The sequence below is a fragment of the Peromyscus californicus genome, unplaced genomic scaffold (assembly GCF_007827085.1).
Source record: "Peromyscus californicus insignis strain IS unplaced genomic scaffold, ASM782708v3 Scaffold_11__1_contigs__length_118956290, whole genome shotgun sequence".
In the NCBI taxonomy this organism is placed as follows: domain Eukaryota; kingdom Metazoa; phylum Chordata; class Mammalia; order Rodentia; family Cricetidae; genus Peromyscus; species Peromyscus californicus.
This window is the reverse complement of record NW_026294402.1, coordinates 34,668,277-34,696,120: the sequence shown is the minus strand read 5'-3', so window position 1 is coordinate 34,696,120 and position 27,844 is coordinate 34,668,277. Positions and strand designations below refer to the sequence as shown.

Below are 27,844 nucleotides of genomic sequence, written 5' to 3'. Positions count from 1 at the left end.
AGTGCTGGGATTAAAGGCGTGCGCCACCACCGCCCGGCGCTGAACCTCTTCTTAACTCATGTCCTCTTCTACTTTAATGTCTCCCCCCCCACCCTTTTCTCTCTCTTCCTTTTGTGGTAGCCCAGGGAGCTTTATCCAGGGTGCTTACAGGAGTGGATTGGCATTTTCATATACCATCTCATGGCGTTTCTGTAATGGTACCACTACGAAACACCTGCAGCCATACTAAATTTTAACTCTTTTAAATACTGTCGTGTTACACAGTCAGAAGAATGTAATTTAGCACTAACTATACTGCTGATGCAATTATATTCAAATTTCTGTATGCATTAGTCATGCTTCCAGAACAGACATTCAGCTTTTTGAGCACAAAGATCCTACCTTAAACTTCTCTTGTCTCCTCCAAAATCCTGGCACCCAGCTCATTACACCTGACTCAGTTCCTACCTATCAGTCATCAGCATCCCCAGACTTGCCTGGTTTGGCTGGCTTTGTGTTTTGTGAGGGTTGTGTGAGGCCGATGTCAGGATGGGTCCTGATGCAGGTAGCTGAGCCTGGGGTGACAGCATATCCCTGCTCACTGTGGATGTTTATGTGCCTTTCCTGAGAATGTGGATGTCCACCACTGCCTGAAGCTAGCTTGCTTGGAATTTTCTTTCCATTACCTGTTCCCTAACTGTGCCCTGTTCTTACTTGAAGATGTGAGTCTGACTCTACCGTGTCTGTGAAAACTTCCTGACATACTCACATGCTCTGCATCCCTGGGTAGCAGAATCATGGCTCTTTTCTCATTTTCTGTAGTTACTTCTCCTCTTTTTTTTTTTAAATGAAGATTTATTTATTCATTTATTCATGTATTTTATGTATATGAGTGCTCTGTCTTCATGTACACCAGAAGAAGGAATCTAATCCCATTACAGATGGTTGTGAGCCACCATGTGGTTGCTGGGAATTGAACTCAGGACCTCTGTAAGAACAAGCAGTGCTCTTAAATGCTGAGCTATCTCTTCAGCCCCCCCCCCCCCCAGTTACTTCTCCTCTTTAATTAAGTTGTCTTATGTTGTGTAACAGAGACAAAATACCTCACAAAGGCAACTTACAGGTGAAGGGCTTTATTTGGATCCTCAGTTCCTGGGTACAGTCCCTTAGGGCAGGAAGTCATTGGCAGCAGGAACTTGAGGATGCAGCTGGTCACATGGTATGGGCAGTTGTCAAGAAGCAGAGAGCAATGGATGCTGCTGTCTCCCCCTTTTCATGCAGTATAGGACCCCAGCCAAGTGTGGCTACTCCCATCTCAGCGAACCTGCTCAAGACAATCCCCCACAGGCCTGTCCAGAGGATGACCTATCTAAAGAACCCTTCACAGGTGTGCCTGCAGTCTTATCTCTGAGATGATTTCAGATCTTGTCAAGTTGACGGTATTAACCATCACATAAGTTATATGTATCCTCTTTTTGAGCAGATGCTTGCAAAAGCACTTTGTAGGCCCACGGCTTATGTACAGAGTAGATAGTACCTAGGTATATACAATGTATAAGAAATGTGTATTTGTAGATCAGTGAGATTGACACGCATCAATCAGGGACCTATTCCTGAGAGAAGGAGACCAATGTCACGGCCATTTCACCCTTGCTCAATTCTGCATTTGTCATTTGATTACAACCAGGATCTCTTAGGTTTTTTTGTTTTTGTTTTGTTTGTTTGTTTGTTTGTTTGTTTTTAATTTTATGTGTATGAGTGTTTTACAGTAGTACCTACAGAGGCCAGAAGAGGGTTCAGAAACCCTTGGGCTGGAGTTACAGGTGGTTGGGCGCTGCCACATGATGCTGGGAACTGAGCCTGGGTCCTCCAGAAGAAGAACGGTGAGTGCTCTTAAGCGCTGAGCCATTATTCCTGCTCCCATGGATCTCTTTATTCTTCACCTTTTATAATACTCATCAGAGATGGTGCAAACCCTCAAGAGACCTCCAGACCCTGAGTATAGCCCTCTATCCTCTGCAAAAGATGCCAGTTAATGTGAAGCATCTCTCTGCAGTCTTTTGAGCTATGGCGATGTTTATCTGAATTTAGTTCAGTTGCAGGAGACAGACTGCAGCAAGAACGCCATTAGACATGCCTGGGAGAACTGTGTCCCTTAACAGGTCATCATTAGCATTGCCTCTGTGTGGTGAACCGAGTCACAGAGGTGGCAGCTCGTCACTCTGGCTCTAAGGAACTTTCATCTATTGAAGAAACCCTACACACACACACACACACACACACACACACACACACACACACACACACACACGGGCGTTTAAATAATTCAAGGCACGATGTATGGTACATAAATGTCACTAAGTGCTACAAATTCTAAGCAAGGAGCTGTCTCTGAAGAGCAGGGGAAAAGGTTTTTAGCAGAATGAGAGCTGTTCTGGGTCTTGAGATAGAGGTGAAATGGAGCAGAGAAGACACATGGTGAGCAGGGGGATGAGGTGGAAACGGATGACTTAAAGCTTTAGAGTCACTGAGAATCTGACACGATGTTTTCTCAGCGTTCTGAAGCTCCTTCCTTACTGGACCTGTGGACCTGTGGAGGTGGTCCTGTGGTATTGCCACGGAGAGCGAATGAACAGAATATGCCTGACATGGAGCTGGGCACCCGGCAGATGAGGACTAATTGTTTCACAGGGACTGTCAAAAGCAAATCAAATAAGATACAGGTAGGAGAGAGGATGGCTGATAGCGATGGCTAGAAGCGGGTATTCCCTCCATTGCCTGTTGGAAGGCTCGCCAGTCTGAGGGGTTGAGTTTCAAGCTCCCAGCTTCAACATAGAGGACAGCACTAATGGCACTAACGAGGATTCAGCCCTCCCAGAGTTTCTCATTTGAAGAGCCACACGCTGAGGCACCGGAAGGAGTGGCAGGAGAGGGTGGAAGGTTGCGCCAAGTCTCAGCTCCACTAATTACACCCACTGAGATTTTTGACTCCAATGATTTGAGAAGTACTTACATTAAAAAAAAAAAAAAAAAGTAAGAATTCCAAAACCAGGAAACCCTGAAATGATAAAATACTGAAGTGAATCTGAAAATCTAAAATCGACAGTACTGAAGGCCCATGAGGACGTGCCTCCACCAGACTGCCCAGGGCCAGCAATTCCTAGCAGTTCCCCGGTCCCAAGCCTCTCCACTGCTCTGTGTCCAGAATCCCAGGATGCCAAAGTTAGAAACCACTCACAGGTGGATGTGCTGATGGACAGGTTTGTGTGGCTAATGAGCTCCTATTAAAATATGAGAAGAATGCTAATTTTCATCATCTTTGAGAGAGATTAAAAAACACAATAAAATCTTTTCTATATACAGCTGTTACAGGATGGTTGGTGAGAGGGACTGACGACAGAGTGAGCCAATGGTGTTCTTAATTAAACAGTATTTTTCTTAACAGATTGGAGAGGATAATAAGCTATTTTGGTAAGAGGAAGGACTGAGAGACACAGCTTACAAATCATATATATTCTGCTATTTGAATCTATAACCAATACTAAACAATATTAAAAAAACATGTTTATAAATCAGAGCAAAGTGTGTGACTATCTTTCAACTTGTAAACACACACAAATATAAGCATACACACATACGCACATGCATACATATACATATATTCAAGTGGCGGGACAGGTCAAGAGCAAAAGAGGAATAAACTTCCCAGTAGAAAGATGCATCCTGAAGTCTGTTTAGGACTGTTAATTAGCAGAGCTGTCAGGAGGAAAGCTTCGCACACCAGTTGGTTAAAGCCGTTTCAAATACTTCTACCCCATGCAGCTGCTGTGATTCCCAGCTCGCTCCCCTTTGTAGAAGGCAAGGCTTTTGAACCTGAGAAATAATTAGAGAGATCATGAGAGGCTGCTTCTCCTGGTGGGATGATCTTCTGTGACACATTCATTTTGAAAGACCAGGCAAATAGTCTATCAGGGAATTAACAGGTCCACTGAACTCTTAAACATACTTTAAGTCACTCTTAAAGGTTCCCATTCACTTCTGCATACTCAAGTCTATGTGGATGGACTTTACTGTGGATTGCTGTCATTAAAGCTTGAGATGCTGAGTGAAAACCCAGTCAGAGTGAACTGGGCTTACTGGGGGTTTACTATGTACCCAGCTACTGTTGCCCACTGACCACCTGAAGACAGCTAGCACACAGTTTTTAGTCTTAAGGGATCACAGTGGGGTAGACTAAACAAAGTCTATCCTGTCTCAGGATATCACAGCCCAAACCCTGCTAGAGGGGCAGAATCAGGACTGGAGTGTAAGTGGGAAGGTGTGCAAAGTGCTTGAAGCCATCGAACGTCAGTTGGATGGAAGCTGGTTTGTGGAGTCGTGCTCATCATGTTGATGTGGTGGTTTCTAGCTGAACTGTGGAGGACATTGACAAGGACTAGCTTTGCAAGTAACCGAAATCCATGGAAGGACCTGGAGCTTGGACATCGAGCATGCCTTTGAGCTAGGAAGGTGAGCTTGGTTGCAGTGTGTTGGACAAGACAGTGTTGGGGGGGGGGGGCGGCAATTCACTAGGAGAGTTGGAGGACTTAAATGACAGACTGGGGACACACAACAGACGAAAGGTTGGGAGAGACTTGCGAGATGGGCTCGGAAGCAGGAGGTGCTTCTTAGCCCTCCTAGCTGGGTCACGGCTGCTATAATTACTAGTCTATCTGTCCTGCTTTTCAGATGAAATTCCTCCCTTCCTCCTTCAACAGGGTCTTGCTGTGCAGCCCAGGTAAGTCTTTGACTTGTCATCCTTCTGTCTCCGCCTCCCCAGTGACAAGATTACAGGTGTGCCATCAGGCCCAGTTTAAATTACAAGTCTCTTGAAGGTAATGCTTGAATTGCACAGAGAAAGATCTGTAGATTGAGTTAAATTCTGTGTAATGGAATGCATCAGAACTGGATTTCTTTTCATATTGACCCTTGCTAATAAGGAAAAGACTGCTTATTACCTAAGACATGACTGATACACATCTATTTTGGATATCAAGATTATTTTACACAAAAGCTAGATTTCCTGGTAATGCCCTGCTGTTTATAGAACCCTCTCCTGTCCACACACACCAAACTCAAACCTCAGAACCCAAATGTCCACTGTTTGACTAATAAAAAGGTATTGTTTTCATTTAGAGGCAGAAATCTAAATACCGTGAAATGTGTTAATCAGTTTCCTGGGCACTTAAACATCCGTTTTTCCACTCTTTGGATTCATCATTTAAAGGAAAGATAGCTTGGGGAATTCTGATCTACTAAAAGCTTAAAAACAAAACAAAAAACAAACCCAACAGCCTTTGCCATGAACACTCTTTTCTTCAGAATGCAAAAATAGAAAGGACGTTCTGGTCTAAATAATGCATAGTGTTCTATTCTGTGAGGCAGGTCAGGACTCTAGCAGCGACATCATCTCAAATGCCCGCTGGGCTCTGCTTGACACGGAGGTCTCTTCAGGAGCTATGCATTTCCTGTTACACCAGGGCAGCCTCCCGTGTGCCTCTGATCCTGATTGTCATTACCAAGCTTTCCTACAGTGCTTGCCTTTACACTTTCGCTGAAAAATCACTTACGTTTGCACGTTCTCTCTCCTTATTTCAGTCAATCAGCTTCTTTACCCTGGAGCTAGAATGTCCAGCAGGAACTTTGACCAAGATCAAATCCAGGCTCCAAGATTCACCAGCCTTTTGGAGATTTTTGCTTTCCTATTTGGAAATGGAAATAAGGATGCCTACTTCCTGGGAGTTACAAGGATTAAGTACGGATATCAGGAATTATCCTTAGGATGGACTCTCTTCACTTGAGTTTCTTCTTCAGCCTTGGGGGAGGTTTATTTCTAAAGATGCCAAAGCTAATGAGAAAGTAGGAAATAGACACACAAGTCCTATACCATCATCAGCATAACCCCACTCTCCACCAAACAGCATCAACACCTCCCAAAACACAGAAGCGCCAGGTCTCAGGCTCGCTTGCTTCCAGCCCTACTACTGCAGACACTCTGTGGAGAAGGGCACCCGATCTGAATTGACACCCGCCCCTGCTGGTAATTCCCAAAGCCTCAGAATCAGAACCCCAATTCTACAAGTGCAGTGTGTGTCTGTGTGCAGATGCCAGTTACACACCAGGGAAAAGGGGCGCACACGTGTTCATGTTTTACTGCTGTCGGAGTGATAATCTTTTATTTCCCTTGGGGCGCTGGTCAGATCATTCGTTTTCTTTCCTGGTCAAGATGACGATTTGGGAGCCGGGATTTAGGAGGAGGTAGGGACACCTTCCTGATTTGTTCAGATCTGAGAATTTGAAGATGTCCCGACTCTCAGCTTCAGACATAACAGCCTAGCGTCCTTCCCTAGAGAGACCTTTGCCTGGGGGCAGGACTTTTCTGTCTTTAGGGATGACCTGGAAGGGCTGAGCTGGTAGTATGGCCATAGGCTTGTGAGTCAGAGGGTTTTCTGGTTTAGAGAAATCTTACCACCCTCTGTTTATTTTTGTTTGGTTGGTTGTTTCCTAAGAGTCAAGGTCTCTTGTAGCCCAGGCTGACCTTGAATTCTGACCTCTGTCACTCAACTTCCTTCAGCTACTGGGCTGAGGATTGGCTAGATACCGCCCCCTTGTGGACAACTAGTCTCCCTGGCTCCTCATGGGAGCCCAGAGGCCTGCTAAGGGCTTAGCCCAGAAGTCCTTGGGTTGTTGACAGAATGGCTACAGCTTGCTTCTCTGTTTTTCTACTTTCCTGGCTCTCTCTCAGCAAGCGACTCTCTTCATCAACCCCATGTTAATATGGTGTGGTGCAGGCATTTTACAAGCATTATTCACTGTCGCTGAGTGAACCAGGGGTGCGTAGCATTTGATACACAGGATTCAGTTCCACCGTTAAGGTTTGTTTTCACTGTTCAAAATGATTCAGGCCATGTGTTAGTTTTAGAGAAACATTCAAACGACATCTGCAACCCTGTCATTTACCAAGCAAAGACTTTACTGGTTGTGCGTCATTTTGTAAACCATTTCTACCTGGGCACTTTCTTCTCTCCTGTTTTTGCTTTATTTCTGCTCACACTGCAACAGGGCCTCAGACCTTAGCACAACTGACTCCATGATGGAAGTGTCACTCAGGCTGTAAAACTCAGCTCGTAGACAGCACCACCTGACAAAAATAAAAACAAAGGCCTATTCCATCCAAGTCCAGAGTTCTGGGAAAGTCTGTAAATGTACTAATATTGTTTTTTGGCTTCTGTAGTTCCGCTTCTGGCTAACTATTCTTGTTAACTGAAGTATGTCATCCCAGGACAGGCTCATCGTGAGGAAGGCGCAGGGCTACACTGAGATCCTGAACACCCAGTGTAGTCACTGGCTGGCTAATAAAGACTTTCTTAAACCCATGTCCAAGCAGTCTTCTCTGGTAAGTACCCCACAACAAACAACATATCCCAAGAACAAGAGTACAGACCAAATAGGGTACGATGGTACACGTCTTGAATCCTGGCACCTGGGAGGCAGAGGCAGGTGGATCTCTGAGTTCAAGGCCAGCCTGGTCTATAGAGTGAGCTCCAGCCCAGCCAGGGCTATGTAATGAGACTCTGACTCAAAAGAGGAGGAGGAGGAGAAAGAGGAGGAGGAAGAAGACAAGATGGGGGGAGGGGAGGGAAGCTGAACACTGCTGACTTAGTCCTTGGACTTGGTGCCTGGAGGTCTCTTGCAGCTGTCCTTGGTAACACGACCCATCTCCTTCCGAGGTCCACCTGGTCCTTTAAAAGCCGCCTGACCCACCTCTCTCCTCCTCACCACTTTTTTGCCTCTTTGCCCTTCAGTCACATCTGCAGGCTCTGATGTCCTGTCCTTTTCGCTTTTAACATCTTTCTTCATTTTCCCTGGAAGAAAAAAACAAGAAAAAGAAACCCAGTGTCTATTCTTGTCTGGGCTCAGTATGTTTTCTTGGCTCTTGGCTGGGAGTCTGCAGCTCAGCATTTTAAGGTCATATTTTACTTGATCAATAACGCTTGTCTATATTAGAATTATTAACCCTGAGTCTGCCATTGAAGTTAAAATATTTTTTCTATTCATTCAGCATTCTGTCCACACTTCCATTCATCCATTCAGCTATCATTCATCACTTGAGGTGCGTCCATGAGGTTTCTGTTCTTGGCCCTGGAGAGTTCAAAGGGGCTTAAGTGGAGAGGGAGGGCAATTAGTTTTAGATTTTCCTGTGGGCTTTGGAACAAGACAGCGAGCTGATGGGGAGACTGATAGCTTTCTTGACTCTGCAGGGAAAGGCTTTTCTGAAGAGCTGGCCATTCACGTGGGAGCTAAAGAATGAGAAGGAGCCAGCAGCTTGTCAGCCCGGAGAAGAGCCCCTGGGCAGCAGGGTTAGCAAGTACACATGTCCTGGGTGGGAATCAGCCTCTGTAGGAGCTGCATGGGACCACAGAGGTCACAGCAAGAGGGCAAGAGGAAAGAGGGAGGGCAGGCTTAGAGGGCAGGGGCTGTGGTAAATCCAGCTCCGTCACCTCCCCCTCTCTCCCTTTCCCTCTTTTGTAGGCTGAGGATTGAACTAGGGAAGTGTTCCTGAGCTACATCCCCAACTTCAGACCTTGTCCTAGCTGTGAGTAGGGGGACTCTTCTCCTAACAAGATCTTACATAATTCAAAGGTCACGCTGGCTGGTGTCGGTCAAATGGGTTATAAGGGAACAGAGCAGATAGTACAGTTAGGAATGAAGATTTTATTTATTTCTTCTTACTTGAGACGGTCTCGCCATGTAGTCTAGGCTGGCCTTGAACTCAGGGATCCTACTGCCTCAACTTCCAAAATAGTGGGATTTTAGGAACTCGCCAGAGAAGATATTGTGGCGATGCAGGTATAACATGGGGAGGGAAACTGTGTTCACCAGCTTTCCAAAGTGCAGGGGTTGGGGCAGGGTGGCTGAGATGATTTTAGGAAGAGGAAGGATTGATTGGCAGTCCATGGTCATCTGGCCCTGTTACCTTGGTGGCTGTGTTACTCTGTGGTGACAATAATGCACCCAGGACATCATGGTGGAACATGTGGTAGAGGACGAAGCAGAGAGGGACAGGAAAAGGCTGGGACCCCAGTAGCCCTTCAGAGTCACAGTTTTTCCCCTTAGGCCCCTCCTAAAGGGTTCATCACCTATTCATATCACCACGGAGGCTGTTTCAATGACATACTTTTATAAGACAGATAATTAGGACACAGACACATGGGGAGAACACTGTGAGATGATAAGACTATCTACGGACCGCCAAACACTGCTGGCCACCACCCAAAGCTAGAGAGGCAGGAGGCAGGATTTTTTGTCACCCAGTTCAGAGAGAGTGTGCCCCTTCCAGGATTTTTGGACTGTTAGCTTCGAGAACCACGAGGAATGATGATAAGCAGCTTGTGGTGGCACTTTGTGACCATGGACATAGACATGCGGAGTAAAGCCTACGCCATTGGCAATATGATACCAGGAAGCAAACCCACGTTCAAGGGCATCGCCAGGATTAGAGATTCTGAAATGACAGGGAAAGGTTGCATCATCCTTCCCGTGGACGGTTGCGTTCACTCCTGAGAAGTAAACTCGTCAGGACATCAACAAGAATTTCCAGCCTGGAGGACAGCCTAGGAGCTGATGCGTTGTTACGTAGGCTCTGGGAAGCTTGCAGTTGTAGCTCACAGGACCGCTATTCACACATCCAGTCATCCATTCACATAAAGGTACGCCACGGCCCAGGTTCTTGTTCCACAGGCAAATCACTCATCTTCGGTCAAGTTGGTCTCTGGAGCCCCAGGTCTGTTGGTGTCTCTGTTTCATTTAATGACCCCCACAGTGCAGCATCTCCATGCCCAACATTTCCCTGCCTCCCCAGGTCTGCTGCTTCCCCTGCATCCTGTCTCAGCGGAGCACCCCTCTTTCATTTGCTTTCAAACCATACTGTGGGGGTCCAACCCTTTTGTGGGCTCTGGAGGGCCCTGAGGGCAGAGTCTTGGTCAGCTCTTCAGCTCTCTGGTTCTACTAACAGTGGACCTCCACAGGGGTGGGCAGATGACCCCACTCTTGCTTTTCCCTCCCATGGGAGAACAAGACTAACTTTCCAGTTTATCTTAAAGTAATTCTCTCTGTACCATCAAGGCTCAGTTGTGTGAACAGTATGGATTTGGGAGAATACTTAAGAAGTCAGAGCCGTGTGGTAGATGGTGTGCTTGCTTACTTTTAAATTTTGCGTGTACATGTGTGTCAGAGTATGTCCATGTGTATATGAGTATGATGTGTGGTGTACGCACACATGTATGTGGATGCTCACATCTCTCTCTCTCTCTCTCTCTCTCTCTCTCTCTCTCTCTCTCTCTTTCTCTCTGTGTGTGTGTAGAAGACAGAAGAGGATATTGGTGTATTGTTCTTTCACTCTTCACCCCTCTCTTCCAAGACAGTTTCTTTCTTTCTTTTTTTTTTAAATAATTTGTTTTCATTTTATGTGCATTGATGTTTTGCCTACATATATATCTGTGTGAGGGTGTCAGATCCTCTGGAACTAGAGTTATAGACGACAGTTGTGAGCTGTCATGTGGTTGCTGGGAATTGAACTCAGGTCCTCTGGAAGAGCAGCCAGTGCTCTAAACCCCTGAGCCATCTCCCCACCCCCACAAGACAGTTTCTTACTGAACCTGGAGCTGGGCTGGCAGCCAGCAAGCCCCACGTCACCCTCTTGCTTTTGGCCACCCCTACAGTGCTGGGTGAGACTTTTATACAGGGGTTCTGGGGATTTGCACTCAGGCCCTCTTGTTGGCGTAGCTGAGGCTCTTGCCACGGAGTCGTCTCCCCGGTCCCATATGTGTTTTTTCTAAAGCAAAAACTCAAGGCAGAAATAGTTGGTCCTGTGGGAGGGCATTGGTTCATCGTCCCCAAACACATAGTCTGAAGGTAGACCTGGCGTGTGGCATGGCCCTCCCCTCGCAAACTGTGGCAGAAATTCGGGTGGCACAGGATAATGGACAGCAGCCATTCAGTTTCTTACTTCAGGCTTTAAAGTAATGATAATTACTTCTGCTTCCACCCCTCTCCTTCCTTCCCTCTCTTTCTGTTATGGATTGGATAATTGTGTCACTCAGAATTCAAATGTTGGAAACACCTAACCCCTAAGGTGATAGTGGAGTCTTGGAAAAGGCAATTAAGTGTATGTGAAGTCAGTGGAGGGGGCTCCATGACAGATAACTCTCCCTACACAAAGAGGAAGAGAGGCCAGAGCTCCCTCTGCCGCCATGGGAGGACACGGGAAGACAGCTGTCTGTCTGTACACTAGCGAAAGAATCTTGCTGAGGAATTTGACCTTCCGCCCTTTGGTCCAGCCTCCAGAGAGTCACGGATTGTGGGGAGTGGATGAAATCCTGAATGAATGTGTATTGTTGACATGGGCCTGGCAAGATCAAGGACCCAATGTCCCAGAACCCTGAGGCTTGGCAAAGCCTTCCCCTGGTCAGGCTCAGGAAATTGGCCAAGACTTTGGTTCATGCTCTGATGTTGACAGTATGTCCGGAAACTGGCAGCCACAGCTTCCTGCTCCAGGATGACTGACCCCTGAGACTGCCCCATACAGAGACCTCCCACAAAGACCAGCTAACCCCACCTACTTTTGCTGAGTTTCTGGGTTGTGGGTAGTAGGTGCCCTCTATCAGAGTGAGCACAACCCACCGGATCCCAGCTTCTCCGTATATGTGTCTGTTGTTCATTCCTGAGTCACCCCAGTCAGGTTTCTAGGATTTAGCCATGCAGGACACTGTGACTACTCGTTTCCTGTTGTTTATAAGCCATGCAGTACCTGGTGTTTTGTTATATCAGCCCAAATGGATTAAGTCTCCTCCCCTCCCCCTCCTCTCCACTCTTCTCCCCTCCTTTCTGCTCCCTTCCCCCCTCCCCCTCTCTTTCTTTCTCTTTCCCTTCCGTCCCCTCCCACTTTCTCCTCTCTCTCTCTCTCTCTCTCTCTCTCTCTCTCTCTCTCTCTCTCTCTCTCTCCCTCTCTCTCTCTCTCTCTCTCTCTCTCTCTCTCTCTCTCTCTCTCTCCCTCTCTCCCTCTCCCCCTCCCCCCTCCCTGTCTTCTTCCTCTTCCCTTCTCCTTCATCCCATCACAACCTCTTTCTTGACTTAATGGGCTTCCAAAAGACATCTATGGTATTTAAGTTATACAAGGAGCTCAGATTTCACACAATGTAGGTGCTGTGCGACGCTATCCTCTGAACATGACAGCCAGGTCTGCATTAGAGCAGCTGTGGCTACTTACTTGTAAGAGGCCCCTGGGATCAAGCCTGTGGACTGTTGACATTCCCTCACAGAAGGAGAGGGCGGGGAGAGTTATTGAGAGATTCTGGCCCCTCCCTCCGGCATCTCCCAGCCAATTATATCTAATTCTGCCCTGGTGGCACATGGTCTTGGGAGGTGCTGGAGTACAAAGTGCTGTGGCTAATTCACAGAAAAGGGGGGCTGATAAATTTCAAACCTAGGACAAATGCTGAAGTGCGTATTTAACATATCAAAGCTGGACCGGGCCACCAGGTTCTCCCAGCATCCCTCAGTTCCTACCCATTACAGGGTATGGCTGGCACACCCCAAGCCCCTACCCTGAACTCTCCGGCCCAGGGGCTGAGCTGCCCTCCCCCCAGAGGCTCTTCCTTATATAATCCAGACATTTTGGTCACCCTCCCCTTTTTGTGCCTTTGGCGTCCTGGCTGCTGCACCTGGTTCCTCCTTCTCTCTTCCCCTCCCCCCTCATATGGCCCAGCTTAGCCTGGGCATGTCCACAGATGTCTCCCAGATGTTCCTGCCACTGACTATGCTCTCCTGTATATCTATCTACAATAAACTTTCTCCTCCACCCCCACCCCCACCCCAGTCCCACAGCCCACTTATAAAATAATCACTCAGAAGCTTATATTACTTATAAACTGTATGGCCATGGCAGGCTTCTTGCTATCAAGTTCTTATATCTTAAATTAACCCATTTCTATTAATCTATATAAGTTGTCACGTGGCTCGTGGCTTACTGATATCTTAACATCTGTTTCTCATGGCGGTGGCTGGTAGCGTCTCCCTGCCTCAGCCTTCCACTTCCCAGAATTCTCTTCTCTCTTTGTCCCGCCTATACTTCCTGCCTGGCTACCGGTCAATCAGCACTTTATTTACTAACCAATCAGAGCAACACATTCACAGCACAGAGAACATCCCACAGCAGTCTTGTCCTTTCCTTTCCTTTTTTTCCTTCTTTTTTTTTCCCATTCAGTTGCCATCTACTCAGCTGTGAGAGGTAGTTATCCAAGCTGAGGTGAGACTTTTCAACAGTGCAGCTTCTTTGGGGGGTCACCCCCTTCACGCCATGTAACCCCTCACCCACCCTCACTTGCTCTGTAAGTAGGCCCAATAAACTCATTGATTACCTAACTTGGGTGGAGTTATGCTTTGGATTTTGTTGGTTCCTATGGCAGTTTGAATGTAATTGGTCCTCATAAACTCACAGGGTGTGGCACTATTAGGAGGTGTGACTTTGTTGGAGTGGGTGTGGCCCTGTTGGAAGAAGTATGTCTCTGTGGAGGTGGGCTTTGAGGTCTCCTTTGCTTAAGCTTCACTCAGTGTGACACTCAGACCACTTCCTATTGCTCGCTGGTCAAGCTGTAAGAACTCTCAGCTCCTTCTCCGGCACCATGTCTGCCTGCATGCTACCATGCTTCCCACCCTGATGATAATGGACTAAGCCTCCAAACTGTAAGCCAGCCCCAGTGAAATGTTTTCCTTTATAAGAGTTGCCATGGTCATGATGTCTCTTCACAGCCATAGAAACCCTAACTAAGACAGTTCCCTTTAAGAAGGGGTTTGACATCTGTTTATATCTCCCTCGGGAAAGAGTTCCCTCAATAATAGGGCGGATGATGAATTTTTTTTTTTGGTATGGAGACTCACCCATCAGACCAAGGCTGGCTTACTCTTCGACCATCTTACTCCTTTATTGTGTACATCTTGGGTATATCCCCGTTTTCATCCTTGTGGCAAAGAAAACAAACAACAAAATTGTGTGTGTGTGTGTGTGCTCGCCCTCACCCATGCCTGCGTGTGCTCTTGGGAAGCTGAAGGCAATCGGGTGTAGGCAGAGCTTTCTTGATGGTCAGGATTGACTTGGGCAGGGACATTTCCACAAGTTGAAGGCAGAGTGACATGATGAAGGGAACCTGACCATTTGGAAACAGACCTGGGTTTGAATCCCAGTCCTACCATTTTACACCCCTCTCTACTAGTCTGTCTCTGCAAAACAGAGAGATGGTAACTCTCTTACTTAGTTGTTATGGGAACGGAGTGAATAACCAGATAGGAAAGGGACACAGTGATGGTACTGACCCCGAATGTGGGAGTGCTCCTCCACTTTTCCCCCCAGTGCTGGCGATTGAACCCACGACCTTGGGCATTCTAGGAAATATTCCACCACAGAGCTGTGTCCCCAACTCTTGGCTTTAGAGACAGTCTCACTATGTCACCCAGGCTGACACCAACGTTCTCCTGCTTCCACACCATTTCATCAGCAGCATTTCACTGGCGATGGCTCCTGCCCCTCCCCCAGATCTGCAGTCCCTTTTCTTACATTGTCTTCCAAACAGTACTTTGAGAGTAGATATTATTCCATTTGGTTTTGTGGAACTAGTGCCTCATTTAGGGAAAAGAACCTATGAAGTTCTCAAGACAGGTTTGTAGAACAGTTAAATGCACAAATGAATGTCCCCATGCTAAGGGTCAAGCAGAGACTCGGTCCAATGACCTGTGCCCGCTTCTCTTTGTCTGGAATATTGGTGATGTCCACTTATCTTTCAGCGTTTCCCAAAGGTCTCCCATCCTATCTAGTTCCGGTCTCTCATTTGCATTCATGACTGAGAATATACACATATGGAGAATATGCCTTAGACCTGAGCTCCTTGGAGACCCCATTTTGACTTCCCAGCAAGTCGCTTGCTCAGATAATCATTGCAATTGCAAAGATGTAAGAACCAACCATCAAATTAACTGCTTTCATACCAAGTGTCAGGAAATTTCAAACAGGTGAGCATGAATCTCATGCAATCACCATGGCAACAGCAGCAGGTGGATGCAGTGTTCTCCTCTCTCCCATGCTCCTCCAGCCCCAACAGTGATACCCTTCACTCAGGGCATCTGCATCTATTCTTTCGTGATCTCAGGATAAAGACCTAGGAGTTGAGACATTCTTCCCAGTGGACTTAGAGATAATAGGGTATATATCAGTAACCCTTCTGCTACCAAAACAAACACCTGACATGATTTATAAAGACCAAAGGTTTGTTTTTGCTTCTAGATTTAGGAGACCCAGTCCCCAGGCAGTTGACCCATTGCCTTTAGGCCTGTGGTAAGGCAGCATATCCAGTGGGTGTGTGCACAGGATCGAAACTGCTTACTTTACAGTCGGCAGCAGAGAAGAGAGAGAGAAGAAACCGGGGTCCCACAATTTCCTTCAAAGACACACCCTCACTCACCCAAAGATGCTAGGCCTCCCTCACCTTGTTGGGTTTGTTTTATTTTTCTTCAGACAGGATCTTACTATGTAGTCTTAGTTGGTCTGGAACTCTATTGTAGATCAGGCTGGCCTCAAACTCACAGGGAACCACTTGTCTCTGCCTCCGTAGTGATGTTAAAGGCCTGAACCACCACAAGTAGACCTCACCTCTTAAAGGCCCATTACCTCCCAGTAGCATCAAGTTGGAGAACAAGCCTTTAGGACATAACCAGTACACAGAGGATGCAAACATGGCATAGGGCCAAAGGTTCTAGCCTTCCGAATGGAACAGGCTCCTTTCACTGCCACAAGATGGGAGAGTCTGGTAAGAACCTACCAAGACTTGTGCTTTACGAAACTTTGTTTGGCAAGGAGACGGGGATATTGATAGTTTTTGCTTTCCTGAATACCTAAGGTCACTGAAGACTTTCTTCACCACAAGCTGCCATTCCAGCCTACTCCCTCCCCAGCTTCTGGAGCAAACGTGTATCTAGTTGGAAGTTACCCACAGACTCAGGCTTGCCTGGTCTCGGCTGGAATAAATTTCTTTGATCCCTCTGTATCACTTTAAATCTGACTTTTTTAAAGGAAATTTTTACTTAAAATATTTGTGTTTTTTTATTTGTGTGCATAAGTGTTTTGCCTGCAGATGTGTATATGTATATGTGTTCATGCCTGATGTCTGAGGAGGTCAGAAGAGGGCACGGAATACCCTGGAACTAGAATTACATATGATTGTAAGCTGCCATATGGGTAGGGGTGCTGGGATTTGAACTTTGGTCCTCTGGAAGAACAACCAGTGCTTTTAACCATTGAGCCATCTCTCCAGCCCAGGTCTGACTATACTAAATTCTCTCCATGCTCAGTAAAAACTAATTTGGCTATCTTTGTGTGCTATATTTAAAACTTAGAACAAAAGGTAAACTATTGAAGCAATATGATGTATTTTCTTTTCTCTTTTCATTTTAAAACAAGATTTATCTTTAATTTATGCGTGTGGGTATTTTGCCTGCATATATATCTGTGTATCAGGTGGATGCCTAATCTGTGGAGGCCAGAGCAGGGCATTAGATCCCCTGGAACTGGAGCTGTAGATGGTGTGAGCCACCTGGTCAGGGCTGGGAACTGAACCCGGGTCCTCTGGAAGAGCAACAAATGCTCTTAACTTTCCAGCTCTGATGGATTTCTCATAACATTTTCACAGTGATGACCTCAGCAAGTCCTCACTAAAATCCTATGTGGCAAAGGAACAAAAGGACGCGTTAGTGATAGAGAGACTCAAACTGGACTCACCTGAGATCCCCAGGCAGATGGGAAAGCATTCCCTATAGTACTGGACAGTGTTCCTAACACTTCGCTGGTGCTAGCTCATTGTTAGTGGCTGTAGCTATCATCATGGCCAGCTTCCTTTTATAGATGCAGGGATAAATCTCAGTGGGTGAGTGGCTTGTCAGAGGCCAGGCCGTTGTAAATAGCTATTCAAATTGCAATCCATTCTGGCATTAACTACCTGGGGTTAGGACAGAGCTCACAACTTAAAGATATTATCCCCATGGAGTTTTTCCTCTTAGTAGATGGAGATGGGACCTATAGATCACTTATTCTCTGACAAAATGACCACAAATCTGGGTCGAGTGATTCCCACAATCCCCCTCAATTTTGATTAAGTTGCAAGAATAACTCACAGAACTCAAGGAAGTTCTGAATTTAGGATTTTATTTTAAAGGATACAATCAGGACCAACCAAAGGAAGAGCCGTAGTGCAGAGTCTGGAAGCTGCTTTCTCATGACCCATCAGTCCTCTTTGCATGGATGCATTCGCCAACCAATAAGCTCAGTCCTCTTCATATGAATGCATTCGCCAACCAATAAGCTCAATGAGCTAATGATCAGACCTAATTGGTAATGTAGCCACTGACTCCTCATCCACTCTGGGCTCAGTCTCATGGTAGGCCTACCTGGAAACTAGTGGCTCTCCAGAGCCAGCTCGTTATCATAAACTTAGGTGAGGTTAGGGGCTTCTAGCACTTGGGAAATTGCAAAGGTTTTAGATGTTTGCTTCCAGAAACCTGGAGCAAAGACCAGATAAATCATTATACAACAACAGCAGAGCCAGGCAGAGTCTGTGTCTGGAGATTCCAAGCCAACTGCTTTTCCTGATGCCAAACTCCATTCCAGAGAAACTGGCTCTCACCTGGATTTCTGATTATGAGTTAAAGCAAGAACTCAAGATCTATTCTGACCGCCTGGATATCTACAGAGGTTTCCTGTCCTTCCAAACCACACCCTGTCCTTCCGTCCCCGTCCCCCCCCCCCCCCCCCCCCCGCCGTGTCCCCCCCCCCCCTCCCCCGCACTTGAAACCAGACCTCACCTGGGATCCAGTTTCCCCAGGGTGGAGGTAATGAAACCACAGCAGGAATAATGCTGACCCTCTCTACCCTAGCACAGCGTTTGTCTTGAGGAATGTGAGGCTCCTGAGATTGAGTCACATGGGCAAGGCCAGCTCAGGATGCAGAGGTCTGCATTGATCCTTAATCTGCATTTTTAAACATCCTCTTCCCCCATCCCACACAGCATCTCTCCTCTGTTCTAAGACCTGCAAGGTGAAGTGGAGTGGTGGATGGGAAATAATTTCAAAGGAATGGAACCCTGGGAATGCAGTCTGCACAGGGGTACTGCAGGCGCCCATTTTAATTATTGATTCGAAAGCCTGTCACTGGGGAGCAGGGAAGGTTTTTTTTTATTATTTATTATTTTTTCATTGCACACTTCCTATGCACTGTGATCAGTACTTGGAAGCCACGTACTGTTTAACCCTTACCATCCTATGGATTGTGCTCCGGATCCTTTTCTAACTGGGCCTCTGCGAGACTGAAGAATTAATCCGGTACCAAGCTGCCTCCGGTCGCTGGTAATAGCCAGATGATGTTGCCAGTGTGTTTGTTTGCTCTGTGCTTTATTAAATATTATTCTGTATGATTATGTAATTAAGCTGTGATCCTCTGAAACCTGCCATTTCGAAAGCGCAGGGCAGCTGAACAAAGCTAATCAACGAAAGGCTTCATTTACATTAATCCTGCTGGGAGACGGCTCAGGTCATTTCTCTGAATAGCCGGGTGACCTTGCTTAGCTTAGTGTAAACATTAGGCTGCTCTCCGTTATTAAACCTCTGCTAATTCAGGTCCCCGATGCAGAGCAAACGCGCTATTAATGATAAATTCTGCAATCACATAAAAGGCTCGCCATGGGATTATAAGTGCAGCCGGATTCAAGCTCGAGCGTCCAGTGTACCTCAGTATCGCTGGCCTGGGCTGATGGAAGAGATGGCTTTTTGAAAGTATGGATGTGGAGCTCTGACCTCTGAATCAGCTCCGTACTAGTGCCATCTAGTGGCCATTCAGGAACAAGCGAGTCCTTCATATTTCTAAGGGGCGGGGCTCTGGGGCTCCACCTTCCTCAGCTTCTTAAACTGGTGGGTTTTTTTTATTTGTTTGTTTGTTTTGCAAAGGCACTGGAACTACTTGTGTGAGAGGAGGAGAAGGAGGCAGTCATTTACTTCAAATTACTGCAAAATTTTAAGTGCCCGAGGTGGTGAATTTGGGGCCTTGGATCGTTTTAATATAACCCCAAAATGCCATGCTTCCTGCTTCTTTTCGATCCCCCGGCTCCCCTGACTCCTGGGTAACCGCATGGTGCACACACATGTCACTCTTGTTCCACATCTTCCCAGGACAGTGTCCTCAGCTGACACCATAGCCCAGAAGGAAAATGAGAAAGCCCAGTCGTTCTCCAAAAACAGTCAATGGATTGTATGGTCTCTCTCCAGGTGTTTCTCAGCCGCATGCCTGGCAGAGGTTGTTCAGAAACAGTTCCTCGGTGCGGCTCCTGAACGATGCGGAGCATCTGCAGTGTGCCGTGCCCGCGTGAGTGCCGAGAATGCTAAGTTGGTTAGCCATCCTTCCCAACTCGGAGAAAGGCAAAAATGTCTAAGTAGGGAGACAGACCCCCCCTCCTGCGACAATAACACCAAGTGAGACGTGATGGACGGACAGCAGGAGCCAGGTCAGGATCGATCCCGGCTTTAATCCTGGACCTGTCTCTTGTATAGTAGGAAAACGCTTTGGCCTCAGCATGATCAGGAGTGAAAAAGGCTACCCTTTTTAGATGCTGCTGGCCCTGGGGAGCTGGAGGAGGGCCAGAGGCAGGGCATCGTATGTGTTTGGTTTGGGGAACATGTTTGGATTTCACTGATTGGTTTCGAATAGGAAACTGGAGTGAAAGATACGGAAGGTGCTGGTCAGTGAGTCCTGTGGGATGATTCCTGCAGAAACTGTGATGTGATCTCTGCATCATCTGGGCTGGTGCTGCAGGGCCTCTGAGTTGTCACACACGGTCTGGCCATCCTAAGACTTTGAGAATGCATTCCAGGCTAGGCAGGGGGTGTGAGATATGCACAGATACTCAGTAAGTAATCATTATTATTACAGTACACTGTGATAAGAGATGACTCATAAATAGTAATGGAATCAGACCTTAGTGGAAGCTCCCTGCTTCCATTTTGTGTTGCTATAAAACCCGAGGCTGTGTGTGTAATATATGAAAAAAGAAGTGTGGTTGGCTCAGGATTCTGGCAGATGGTGTACAGATAGCATGGTACTCACATCTGGAAAGGCTTCCCCCCCATTTGGTCACAGCATGACAGAGAAGTTAAAAGGGAAGGGGGCACATTTAAATAGAGATGCCCCTTGGTGAGACAGAAGCAAGAGAGTAGAAAGGGGCAGTCTTGCCCTTTTATAATAAATTGCTCATAGAAATCACCGGGACCTGCAAAAATGCATTAATCCCTGGAGAGGGATGCTCCATTACCTAGTCTACCAAGCCCCACCTTTTAAAGACCCACCACCCTTTAATCTTATTATTTAATTTTATTGCCCGAAGATCAAGTCTCTAGTATACTGAAAGACATGTTCAGAGTGTAGCCAAACCTAAAAACACCTCCCAACAGTGTTGTTCAGGTTCAAGTCAGAAAACTAGACACAGTGCCAGTTATATGTATTTGTGTATGTCTGTGATATGTATGAACGGTGCTTGTACTAGAGAGTCTGAGTACTCATGACCACCAGTGTGTATTTCCTCTATAGCTATTGGCCTAATTGACTTGAGTCAGGGTCTTTCGCTGAATTAGAAGCTTACTATTTTGCCTAGCTAACCAGTTCTCAGGATCTTCCTATCGCTGTCTCCTAACGCTAAGTTTACGAGCATGCGTAGCCAGGCCTAGTTTTCTATGTGGGTGCTGGGGATTTGAACTCAGGACCTCATGCTTGCAGAGCAAGTGCTCTTACCCACTGAGCCATCTCCCCAGCCCACATACCGGGGGGGGGGGGATGTTAACAGAGAAGATTTCCTAGAGAAATTGGTTGCAGGGATTTGGAGACTGGGAAAGCAGAAGGCGGCAATAAGGGAAGTTACAGAAGGAAGTCCTGCTGTTCTTAGGGGAAGAAATGGAGGGAGGCTAGTGTGGTACTGTGTTTCCCAAAATATTGTGTACCTTAATAAACTTATCTGGGGTCAGAGAACAGAAAAGCCACTAGTTAGGCAGTGATAGCACACGCCTTTAATCCTAGCATTCCAGAGGCAGAAATCCATGAGTTCAAGGATATAGACAGGTATGGTGACTCATCACGCCTTTAATCCCAGAAAGCAAACCTTTAATCCCAGGGAGTGGTGGTAGAAAGCAGAAAGGTTTATAAGGCATGAGGACCAGAAACTAGGAGCATTAGGCTGGTTAAGCATTTGCCTGGTTAAGCGTTTGGCTGGTTAAGCGTTCAGGCTTCTAGCAGCAGTTCAGCTGAGAGCCATTGGGATGAGGACACAGAGGCTTCCAGTCTGAGGAAACAGGATCAGCTGAGGAATTGGCAAGGTGAGATAGCTGTGGCTTGTTCTGTCTCTCTGATCATCCAGTGTTCACCCCAATAACTGGCTTCAGGCTTGATTTTATTAATAAGACTCTTTAACATTCATGCTACAGGCTAGAAAACACTGCAGACCAGAATTAGAGCTTCCGGTGTGACCCAGACCTCCCAGTGGCGGTGCTGGGATGGCGCTGGTGGCTCTTGAGTTTGGAGGAGGCTCTGCATGATTGGAGACCAGAGCAGTATGTTGGAATGTTTGCTCACTGTGCTGATAAAATACCAGACAGAGATTTAGGGAAGAGGGGGGTCTCCTTGGGCTCCCAGATGGAGAGCAGAGTCCGTCCTGGTGAGGAAGTCATGGTGCTGGGGGCTCAAGGCAGCTGAGCACATCGCATCTGAAGTCTGGGAAGCAGAGCATGATGAATTCTGGTGCTCAGCTCACTCTCCTTCTCCTGCAGCCTGGGGCCATGGCCCGTGGAGGGGTGCTGCCCACACATAGTGTGGTCTTCCTACATCAATTAACCCACTATTGAAACTCCCTTACAGTCATGCCCAGAGGTTTGACTTCTAGGTGACTAACTAATCATAAGCAGGCACATCCTTTCCCTCCGGGTAGTTTCATTTTAGTTTACCAACTAGTGACATAAGACTTTTTTTAATATGCAGGAAATATGAATATATTTGGGTTAACATAACCTGAGAGCAGTTACTCCTACTGTAAGACAAGAGTGATGTTATACACACTCCTTTCCTTATATTTAAGAAGTTGTATCACTATCGGGAGTGAATTCTTACAAGTCTGGTTTCAGAAATTATCATGGACCAGCCTTAATAATCTTCCTCTCAGGGAAGGGCCCAGAAGAGAAGTTGTGAATGGTGTGAATTATTTTCGGGAAAAGAATCTAAGTACACCGAGCTCTTTAGTTCATTGATTTTATTCTTCTGAGTCAGTTCTCTCTCTACACAGCTTCTATTCTGCTCTCGTGCCTAGCTCCTTTCTTGCCTAATTTCTCTTTACATTTATCTGCTGACCCCTCTAAGACTATCTTAATTCCTTTGTCTTAGTTCTGCCCCATCTAGGTTCTCATCCATCTAGTTTCTTCCCATCTTAGCTCCTTTCCCATTTCCTTCTTCCTCATCTTGTTCTTCCCCATCTGGCTCTTCCTCATCTTCCATCTCGTTCCTCTAGTCCTCTCTTCTAACCCTTCAATCTAGTTCTTCCCCATCTCAGTTTGTTCCTCTCCAGTTCTTATCCATCTAGTTCCTCCATTCTCTTTTCTCTTCTCATCTAGTCCTCCCAAGTCTCTGAGGTTTACAGTTATATACCTATGCAATAGCAATGCTCTGGTTAAAGCGAGGTCACCAGGCTTGAATTCCCTCAGGGTCAAAAGGAGAGGCAATGAGATCCACACAAAAGAGCAGTAATTGCCAGCCATCAGCTGCAACCCAAAAGGGAAGTGACTAATGGGGAAATGAATCGACTGAGTGCTAAATTCGGTTAATTTCTGAGCAAGGGGGATTTTATGTGCTCAACTATGTTCTTAGAAGTGGTTAGTTAAAGTGCTAGGAGTCTATCAGTGACGAGTGAAAATAAAACTGTCTTGCTTTCCTTTGGCCCCTTATCTGTCCAGGCTATCTTGACTACTGCTTTCTGGCAGAGCGGGGGAGTGTACTCGGTGGCTGGGCAGCCTGAGTCAGCTTGATGGACCTGTAAGTAGAAACCCTTTAGTTCTGAGTTAATAGTTAAAGGTGGATCTAAAACTAGAGATAAGACTTTGGAGAGGAAGAAAGTTAAGCTTAATTAGCACATCCACCAGGCCTTCTCAAACGGATAGTCTGGATGCTTAAGTCTGTTCTTAGAGAGTGCAGAGGTGTCTCTGATAAGATACTTTTGTCCCTCTGGGGATGGTCCTGGCCGGATGCTGCTAATGTCAATAATTACAGAAAGGCCTGAAATTAGGGATCCTGGCTGTGTTACTGCTCAGAAGGCTACCTAAATATTCCTTAGTAGAGGGGAAATGGTGCCCAATGAATGATGGAAAAGCTACAACAGCACACAAGAAATTCATAGCAGAAAATGGCTGATAATCAGAAGCCAATATCGCTAAGACACCTTGAGCCTAAGCTTGACCTCTGGAAGGCCCTTGGCTTCTTTCAGGTATGATTAGCTTGTCATAATCGGCTGAAATCCTACTTCATATATTTTTGTGGCTTGCAGCAATCTGGGGGCCTATAGGAAAGCATACCAATCAAACTTCACCCCTAAGTCCGGGTGGGGGCGCCTGGATTTCCAGATCATGATAAACCGCTTTATGCCTGAGTAAAACTGAGGCTGCGTGAATGAATGAAGAATGCTGGTTAACAGCTGTTGCCTGTCTTCGGCACATAAGGCGTTCTGGGTTCTGCCTTGTGACATTGAGCCTGGGGCTCATTCCTCTGTGGTGTCCCTTTGTTACAGGGACACCGAGTGGGGAAGGACTGAAGTCAAGAGGAGGGAGTTAGCGTCTTGGTGCCCGTTATTCCCATCTGTGTTGCTGCGACAGGATTCTTCACCCAGCAGCAGCAGCAGCAGCAGCAGCAGCAGCAGCAGCAGCAACAGCAACAGCTCATTCCAGCGTCCCCCACACTCCCTGCACCAGCCTCCAGGGGTCTCTGCTGAAAGATGCACCTGCTGTCTGTATGCACACACTGTGGTCCTTAGGAAGCTGTGGCTCTACACTCCCCAAATCCAGCCTCTCACTGCTCCAGCCCTGCTTCCCCTTTTGATTCTGTATTTTTATGTGAAGGACCAGGCAATACCACTCATTAAATATGTTGGAGGGTTTTGCCCTTTGAAAGTAGTCAAACAGTTAATAACTGCAAGTTTTTTTTTAATGACATCTGTTTATTACATGAGCATGTATGTGTATGTGTGTGTATGTGTCACAGGATACATGTAGAGGCCAGAGGATAAATTATGGGAGTGGGTTCTTACCTTGCACTGTGTAGGTCCTGAGAATTGAACTCGGGTCATTGAGCATCTTTACGGTGAGCCGTCCTGCTGGTCTAGTAACTACAAGTGTTGGTAGCTTCCTGGACACTCATCTCTTGCTCCGGTTTTTCTCCTAAATCTGGAAACACAGAAATGTGGAGAAAAGCTCCAAACCTCTTCTTGATTTTCTACCCTGATCCAAGAGGTCCCCAGAGAACGTGCCAGCCTTTTCCCTTAATGGTGCTAGGGGTGGGAAGGCAGGAGTCTGCTTGCATTTCCAGTTAGAACCTCCTGTTCTATCCAGATTGCCTCTCTCTTGTGAAACTGTGGGACTGAAGGTTTGGCCCATCCCACTGAGGGAGGAAAAGCTCTTGTTTACATCCATCCAAAAGTAACCACCAAAGACAAAACCAGGCATTTGGCAAGCCAAGCAGATCAAACATGGTCCCTGCCCTAGAGCAGGCTGGGTCTAGGAGGGGCCCATCAGTGAAACAGTGTAAGCCTAAACCTAAACACTCTCAAAATACAATCAATCATTGATGCTTAGTGCCATCTGTGGAGGTCTCAGGGGGCTGCCTGGGAGAATATATAACAACCGAGTGATGCCCCAGAGACGTCAGCCCATGTGGGATGGCACAATGGTGCCTGAGAACATTTGTGTTTAGGGGCCTATAGAGAGGTATATAAAGCCAGGGCAGAGGACGAGATGCACTGGGTCACTGGGATAGAGCACTGAGGTGATGAACTTCATGGGGAGAGAGAGACTCGCTCTCCTACAGGACCTGGGATGACACCCTACAGAGACCACGGGAGCTGGCTGGGATGAGACCCATCTGCACACAGACAGCTCACGCTAGCAGTTGTGTGAGAGAGTTGGCAAGATCTGAGGCAGGAAAGTGGCTACTAGGCTGTGTCATAATACTAGCTGGTGGCTCTGAAGATGTGTAAGAGATGTTCCACTGCTCTCTGAGCCAAAACAGTGATTCAAAGCAGTGGGTACGAATGAATAAAGCTGGTGCCCAAGCTTCTTCTTGGAGTAACTCATCCAGCAGAGACACTGGGTTTAACCTGAGAAGACATTGCCAGGAGAGCTGAAGGATCCAGGGGACCAGGATAGGAAGGGCCAATGGACAGCAAGGCTCGGGGGTGGTTCACAGTTTGGAGTGGGCCACATACCAGTGTCTGGGTGCCATTCGGTGGCTACTGAACACTGGTGTCCATTTGGAGGCTGATGAACGACGTGGTGTGAGGCTGTATGTCAGGAAGTTTATTCTGGGAGTTGTGTGGAGGAGGCACCAGAGTAGGAAGGGAGTTGTGTCCGTTACTTTTCTTGTTGCTCTGACAAACACCTGATAAGAAACATCATAAGAAAGGAAGGGCTTACAGTCGGAGGGGATACAGTTCATCAAGGCTGGGGGCGGGGTGGGGGGTGGGGGGTGGGGGAGAGCTCTTGTGGCAGGAGCATGAGACAGGGGATCACAGAGCAGATGTAAAACGTTAAGGCCCACCCACAGTGACTCACTTCCTCCAACGAGGCTCTACCTCCCTAAGGGTTCTGTGACCTTCTGAAAAGTACCACCAGCTGGGGGCCAAGAGTTCAAACACGTGACCCCCGTGGGGACATTTTGTGTTCAAGGAACAACAGGAGTCCCGCGGCAAAACTAGCATATTGGCAAGTGATGGCAAGGGTCAGAACAAGCATGTTGGCATTAAAAGTGGGCGTGGCAATTGAACAGGGAATGAGAGACTTCAGAGGCCTCAGCCCTCAATGGGATATCCTTACCAAACTCCTCCCCTCAAAGCTCAGGGATCTGTGCAGAACGGTGGGAGGGGGGTGATTGTAAGAGCCAGCGGTGGTGGGTGACTCTCAGGAAACAGTCTTCAGACACCAACAGAACTGATACACATGTGACTCACAGAGACTGTGACAGCACACACAGAACCAGGTTCAGGTCAGATGGAGTCCCGGCACTAGGGGTGGGGACCTGGGCTGAGGGTCCCACTCCTACCAAAGAGGCAATCTGGAATTGATGCCTGCTGGCAAAGGAAAACTCAGTTTCCACCAGCAGAGACTCACTGCGTATATCCACCACACTGCAGGGCAGGCCCCGCGCTTAGGAGTAGTTGGCCAACACAAAATGAAACCAATGATGTTTTGTGGATTTTTGTTTCATTTTGCTTCGTTTTGGCCTTTTTTTGTTTTGTCTTTTGCTTGTTTGTCTTGATTTTTGTTTTTGTTTCTTTATTTTCACGGTTTAAAGTTTTTTTAAAAATATATATATATTTGAAAGACAGAGAAACAGAGCATAAAGTTGGGTGGGTTGGGAGGTGGGATGGATCTTGGAGGAGCCGGCCGAGGGAAAAACATGATTGAAATATATATTGTATGAAAAAAAGTTTCAATTAAAAAATAGTGTGTGGGGGGGGCATCATGTTTGGAAGGAAGACTGTTGAAGTGGAGGCCAATGATGTGGAAGGGTTGAGGGGCAGGAGTCAAAATTCCACGAGAATTTGCTAGAAGGATGTAGAAGTTGAGAAAGCAACAGAAAGACTAATTTTAGTGTGATCAGTCAGTATCTGAAGGACGCACCTTCCCCAGTTTGCATCTCCATGATATGTCCTGTAAGGCATACAAAATCAGCCCCTGATTTCAGAGGAGATGCTGAAGCAGGTGGGAAGGGGAAGAAGGAGTGCAGGGCGGCTCCTGACAATATGATGCTGGCAGCGACTCACATTTCACCACAGTCATAACCGTAACAGTGCTCCATTTATCCTGCATTTCTGTTGGAAAGGGCTCCACTAGGCAAATTTCAAAGAGTAATCAATGAAATTAGCCTACAAATTAGCTTCGGGTAGCACTCTATATATTGGTACAATATTCTGAAAGGCAATAAAAGAGCGGCAAATCCCACTCCCAGGAATTTCTCCTGAGGAAATGCGTAGTTTTTAAAGCCAACGCTGGAGGCTTTTAGTTCATTTTAGTGTTATTCGTGCTAACCGGAAATAGAGAGGACACAAAACACCAGTGGAAGGAAATTGTAGATGATGCCGTGAGGCTTCAGTGAATCTATTAATATGCAAATTATCATTAAGTGTCTGGGGGAGAAACACGGAGAATGTTTGATAGGATAAGTGAGAATGGGGGGGGGCAGAGTATATTTGCTTTGCATGCTTCAGTATAACTGTTAAGTACATGCATGCATTGGGTAAAACTTGGATGGTGATATGAAAAAAATGAAGGCAGATGTTGTGGCCAGTCACTTAGGCTCAGGGGTCAAGATGCTGTCCTCAAATCCTGTAATGTATTGGCTTGTGACCATGCATAGTGTTTTCAACTTCTTTTAACTTCTGCTTCTTACCTATAAAACAGGGGCAACACATGGGTGCCATTTAAAATCCATTCAATAAAA

At 46.7% G+C, this 27,844-nt stretch overlaps 2 long non-coding RNA genes across 3 annotated transcripts; one reads left to right on the top strand and one right to left on the bottom strand.

Annotated features, from left to right (window-relative positions):
• Positions 1-4,699: 4,699 nt before the first annotated feature.
• On the bottom strand, positions 4,700-18,034 carry LOC128122031 (uncharacterized). Its single transcript, XR_008222317.1, has 3 exons — positions 17,923-18,034; positions 13,957-14,036; positions 4,700-7,883 (listed from the first exon to the last, which is right to left on the bottom strand). It is a non-coding gene; the product is annotated as an uncharacterized LOC128122031 (long non-coding RNA).
• On the top strand, positions 17,969-25,789 carry LOC128122025 (uncharacterized). Of its 2 annotated transcripts, none has more exons than XR_008222315.1 (4): positions 17,969-18,462; positions 19,378-19,474; positions 23,095-23,173; positions 23,922-25,789. It is a non-coding gene; the product is annotated as an uncharacterized LOC128122025 (long non-coding RNA). The 2 variants fall into 2 exon arrangements; XR_008222316.1 differs by having other exon boundaries at positions 18,354-18,462; positions 19,378-19,613.
• Positions 25,790-27,844: the final 2,055 nt, after the last annotated feature.